This window comes from Bos grunniens, chromosome 19 (assembly GCF_055505025.1).
Source record: "Bos grunniens cultivar Pamir isolate PY7600 chromosome 19, Bosgru_T2T1.0, whole genome shotgun sequence".
NCBI classification, from domain to species: Eukaryota; Metazoa; Chordata; class Mammalia; order Artiodactyla; family Bovidae; genus Bos; species Bos grunniens.
The window spans coordinates 44,513,280-44,519,279 of NC_141183.1; positions in this window are offsets into that span (position 1 = coordinate 44,513,280).

Sequence of the window (6,000 nt, forward strand, 5' to 3'; positions counted from 1 at the left end):
TCTGAGCCACCAGGGAAGCCTATTTTGTATCATGTTGTGACATTATTAGACCAATGGCAATGAGAAATTGGTTTCAAAAATTGAAATTTCAAAATTAAATGCTGCTAAGAATCAACATGCTGCTGCTGCTGCTGCTAAGTCATTTCAGTCGTGTCCGACTCTGTGAGACCCCAGAGACAGAAGCCCACCAGGCTCCCCCGTCCCTGGGATTCTCCAGGCAAGAACACTGGAGTGGGTTGCCATTTCCTTCTCCAGTGCATGAAAGTGAAAAGTGAAAAGGAAGTCGCTCAGTCATGTCTGACTCTTAGCGACCCCATGGACTACAGCCTACCAGGCTCCTCCATCCACGGGATTTTCCAGGCAAGAGTACTGGAGTGGGGTGCCATTGCCTTCTCCGAAGAATCAACATAAACCAGATTAATTTTCTTCATATGTAGAAATAATCCATATGAGAGATAATTTATAAATTGACTTGGCTATCTCCTAAACCTCACCAGGAATCCCTTTGCTGAGGGGTGGAGAGGGGTGGGGAGGGAAGTGTAGGCTGAGAGGAACCTGCTTAGAGGGAGGCCATTAAGAGGGAGATTGAAAGGGCCTAAAATGAAGGGAGACATCTTAATAACCAGGAGTTCAGGGACTTCTCTGGTGGTCCAGAGATTAAGACTCTGAGCTTCTGATGCGGGGGTGGGACGGTGTGGTGGGGTGGGTTCCAGCCCTGGTTTGTAAACTAAGATCCCACATGGCTCGAGGTACAAACAAAAACAAACAAAACAAAACAAAAACAGGAATTCAAAAGGACTTGGAATGAGGAGCAGAGTGTGAGGGGAGAGAAAAAGATGGCAGGGAATGGGGGGACAGGAGGTGAGAAGAGGGGAAGGACAGAGACAGTTTTCTCCTTCCTGCAGCTCCTTAGCCTGGTTCCTCTGCCTGTAGCAGCTCCTGCTTGTATCCCAGTGTTTTCTCCCATCCCTAGAGTTGGCAGCGCCCTCAGCCAAGTCGAAGACAGAGACTTAATGCTCCTTTTTGCTCCTTTTGGACAGCAGCTCCCCCAGCAGCCTGCTGCCCTGGAGAATATCATCATCTTCTTTTCCCATTTTGGCAGGTCCTTCATAAACGCTTTCTCCTTCAACCCCTATGGACGCCCTGCCCTATAGTGCTCACACTGCCTAAGCCACAGTGCCACCATCTCCGTGGTCCATGTATCATATATTTTAATGCACAAGTTTTGTAAAGTATCTGAGGAATAATTTCAAAAGGGGAAATAAAGGTTCCTCCATCTTTCAGTGTTATTTATTGAAATATGGCCCAAAGGTAACGGACCCATATCACATGAGGAGCTAGCAAGTGACGCATCCTTCTCAATGGCTTGTCTGATGACATCATTGATTTTGGATCATTCATTTTCCATTTATTTCACCCCCAACACAGCCTGCTACACACACCACATACATACAAATTCTAATCATTTTCTTTTTTTGTCAATAAATGTAAAGATTGTGGGTGGTAAATGGTGTTTAAGAAGTTGGACACCCTCTGATATCAGTGCTTGAAACTAGTAATTTTCACTGGGGTGATTTTAATTTTATTGACAGGCAATTTGAAAGCACAAAGTGTATTCAACATAGCAGAGCAAGGAATACTGAAAGTCCTTGAGTCAGTGACTAAGCCAACAAATAAAACCTCTCATTGTTTGCCAAGCTCTTGATTTGTTCTCTTGGGAAAAAAAAAAAAGTGATTTTAAACCCAAAGTGATTTCAAACAAACCTCTCTTAAAAGGAATTAAAACTTGAGGACGGTGAGAAGGAATTGAGTGTATGTAGTCTGAGAAACGGAAAAGGCAATGGCACCCCACTCCAGTACTCTTGCCTGGAAAATCCCATGGACGGAGGAGCCTGGTGGGCTGCAGTCCACGGGGTCGAGGAGAGTCGGACACGACTGAGCGACTTCACTTTCACTTTTCACTTTCATGCATTGGAGAAGGAAATGGCAACCCACTCCAGTGTTCTTGCCTGGAGAATCCCAGGGACGAGGGAGCCTGGTGGGCTTCTGTCTATGGGGTCGCACAGAGTCGGACACGACTGAAGTGACTTAGCAGCAGCAGCAGCAGTCTGAGAAAGGAGCTTGTCTTCAGGTGCAGACAATTTCTGTCCAAGGAAAGAACCTGCGAATGTGACCATGAAATCAAAGTTTCTTCTCTTTGAGGAGAAGTTCCAGACATTAACGGAATTTGTAACTAGTGGAGGATTTGTGCCCAGAGGAGTTGATAACAGAATGAAATTGACCTTAATAAAAGGTCTCTAGGAGGGATCCCTTGAGGAATTAGAAATCAGGAAGATGACCAGTCATCAATCAGAAGGAACCATAGTCTGGAAAGTACATCATTTGGGTCTGGAGAAGTGGCAAAGTTCAGTGGAAAAAGGCTGAAACTTGAAGTCTGGAATTTGAGTCTCCCTTGCTGATGATTCACATGACTTAGGATAAGCAGCCTCTGTTTCAGCCTTAGAAATGCCTGCTGACTAAAAGAGAAAGTGTGTGTGAAATGCTTTATGCCTCTAGATGGAAAAACTATGTATAAAGGCAGGCTAGTAATGTAATACTTTTTGTTCAGCTCTCAGGCTTCCCTGGACTCCTTAGAAATTTATGCAGCTGGAATTACCAAATGATTTGAGGATGAAACTCTGAATGATGGAGGAGCAGGCAGTTATAAAACAGATATAAGTGAACTAGTAATATAATACCTATTTTTTATTTCTTTGAAATAGGACCAATAAAGCTGCTGAATACACAATTTGTTTTTCTTCTGCCGAAATAGAACCATTTTCCCTGAAATTTTCCTTATGTCTTTCTTGTTGTTTTCCTCCTAACCTTATCTTATTTTCTCTTTTCTAAAACCTCTCTTGCATTTACTCCTTTGGGGGAAAGTATTGTAAAAGGGTTAACTACCTAACTTTTCTCACCAATGCCTTGACTTAAATTTGTCCTGATATTTCTAAGTTATGTTTCTATATATGGACTTGGGTGGAAAATAATAAATGCTAAGGGAAAGGCCAAATTGAGGAAGTAGAAGGATTGGCAAGAAGTTGAAATCCAAGGACTTGAGTCATGAAAAGGAAATGATTGGGGTTAAAATATAATCAAGCTGTGAGAGGAATCAGAAGTTTTTTCTTAAATGAAAATTATTGTTTATGGCCATCACTGTACCAGTTCCAGAACTTAAGGCTCCTCAAGTCCATGAAACATGGCTCTGGAAGGAGATGCTTCAGTGTGTTATCTTGTTTCAATAACTTCTTAAGTTTCCATTCATTCAGTTCAGAAGATACAGAAAAGAGAAGGCAGAGAGCTGGGGAGGAGAAATTTGTTGCCAAGATTTTCTTTCTGTAGCAAAGGACTCTTAAAGAAGGAAGAGCTCATTCTCTTATCCGTTGTAATCTTATTGTTTCATATTCCTCCCCAGATTTGACCTTCCTTTCAACTTGTATTGGAATCTCTCCAGTACTGAACTCTGTTGTCCAACTCAAATGATAACCTTTCCTATTTCCTTTCCTCTTGCCTGCCCTATTACAAATAGATGGCATGGACTTGGCTTTTTATTAAAACTTTCTTGTAATGAGAGTTTATTTTTATCAAAAAGCTTTATGCATCTAGTTTAGGGAGTCAAATGATGCTAAAAAATCTTCTACCAAAAGCACCATCTCCTTGATGGCCTTGGCTCCCACTCATCATCATTTCCGGCCACCCAGAGGTAACCACACATCTGGTAATTGATCTCTTCTGATGCTTACCCCTATATTTCTAAGAAGAATGTGTATATCATCTCTTTATTTTGTCCCAGAGCAATTTTTATAGTATAGGAAAGTGTAAAAAGCTTAAAGAGGTGAACAAGCTGTTTGTTTGATCAAATTTATGATTCTTCAAAATTCAGGTTTTGAGTTTAATTGATTAGTCTTCCAAGTACAAAATGTACAAACCAACCTACAATACACTATTCTGAATGATAAAGTTTTTTTTGCACAAATCCCCCAAAATAATGCATTTACCCAACTATAAAATCAGAGTATATAATACAATCATCCAGGATTCAATCACAGACTCAGAACCCACAGAAGCAGAACCCACTAGGAGCTGTGTGTGTGTATGTGTATTCTATATGCATCATATAGAATCTTACACAATTGTGTGGCTTAAGGAGTCTCTGTAACGCTGTCACACCTAATCCCAGAGCCTGAAGATTTTAGGGAAGGCAGCTTGGAAGAGGAAGTAGATATAAAGTAAGGAGGATTTCCCTGGTGGTACAATGGATAAGAATCTGCTTGCCAATTCAGGAGACACAGGTTCGATCCCTGGTCTGGGAGGATTCTATATGCCTTGGAGCAACTAAGCCCATATGGCACAACTACTTAGCTTGTGTTCTTGAGCCCAGGGGCCATAAGTGCTGAGTCCACGTGCTGTAGCTGCTGAAGCCTGCGTGCCTAGAGCCCATGCTCTGCAACAAGAGAAACCATAGCAATGAGAAGCCCGTGCAAGGAAGGAAGATTAGCCCCTGCTCGTGGCAAATAGAGAAAGCCCACATGTAGCAACGAAGACTCAGCACAGCCAAAAATAAAACAATAAGTCTTTTTAAAAACAGATATAAAATAAGGAAAATCAAGTACAACCTGGAACCTACAAGCTTGAGCTAAAACCCCAGGAGGATAGACTGAAACCATGTCAGGTCCCACTGCCTCTGACCTTGATGGTATAAATCAAGGAAAAGCTGTCCCCCTCAGTATGTATCTAGCTCAGCAACTGCAAAAACTGGAGAATGATTCAGGGGAAGGTGGAGTAGTTGTAGGTCCAGCCACTGTCCCATGCCAACAAGGTAAGTCAGCGGATAAGCAACAATGTGAGCTACGAAGTGGCTACTTTTTGCTTCCAAACCCCAAATCTATGTAAGAATGTCTTTTGTGGTTCACCCTATCCAGAAACACATAGGAAGGGAATTGTGAGTAATTATTATTATCATAATAAATAAATAGTTCAGGATTCAAGTATGTATCCTGCCCCCTTACCAAGAGAACAATGGAAAAATCAGCTAACAATCCTGGGGCCATGTGTACTCTGGAAAAAATGACTGGAAGAGGAAAAAAAGAAGAATAGTGGCATGTAATTTTTGGAAATCACCTAGGGGTGCATCATCAGGGATATTTGCCCATCTCCTTTCTACTGACCAAATTAAGATAACTGCTGGATAAGCTGAGGTTTCTGAAATTGTACTCCAGAAATTTTTGATAAAATGTAGCAGAGCTAGGCTTTGGATTCAGAACCTTTTCGTTTTCAATCAGCATTTATTAAAAGAAAACAAAAGGCCTCCAAATGAATCATCTCTGTAGTAATCTGATTTATTTTCCTACCTTTTGGCATTTAGGTGAATTTTGGTTTTACTTTTTTTTTTAAGTAGGTAGACTTAAGTTTCTCTCGTATCATCACAGTGGAATCTGAGAATTGCTATTTACACTGTTTAACAGTGAGAACAAGGCATGGCATTCAATAGAGGGTAGGTAATGCTGGAATCATTGAATTTTGAGTATTAAGCACTCATGTACCGAAACTGGAGAGTAACCCTCGTTCACCACAACTAGAAAAAAACGCATACAGCAACGAAGATCCAGTGCAGCCAAAAATTTTTTTTTAAACTTTTTTTTTTAATTATAATAAAAGTGCCATGATGGAGCCAAAAAAGTTAATGATTTTGATGAACAAACCATTTCTATTCAGTATAACTTTTTTTCCTTTCAGGGAAAGTCATATAAAAGGAAGGACTATATATATTTTAATATAATATATATATTTTAAATTTGTAATTATAAATTAAGTTTAGGTCTCCCTTTTTTCTCCTAAACCATTCATAGATGAAGTTCATCATTCTTTCTATTGTACAACATGGGATATAAACAACAGAACCAAATAAGTGCCTCTAAACCAAAACCATTGTATCTCTTTCTCCCCAACCTTCTCCATGTC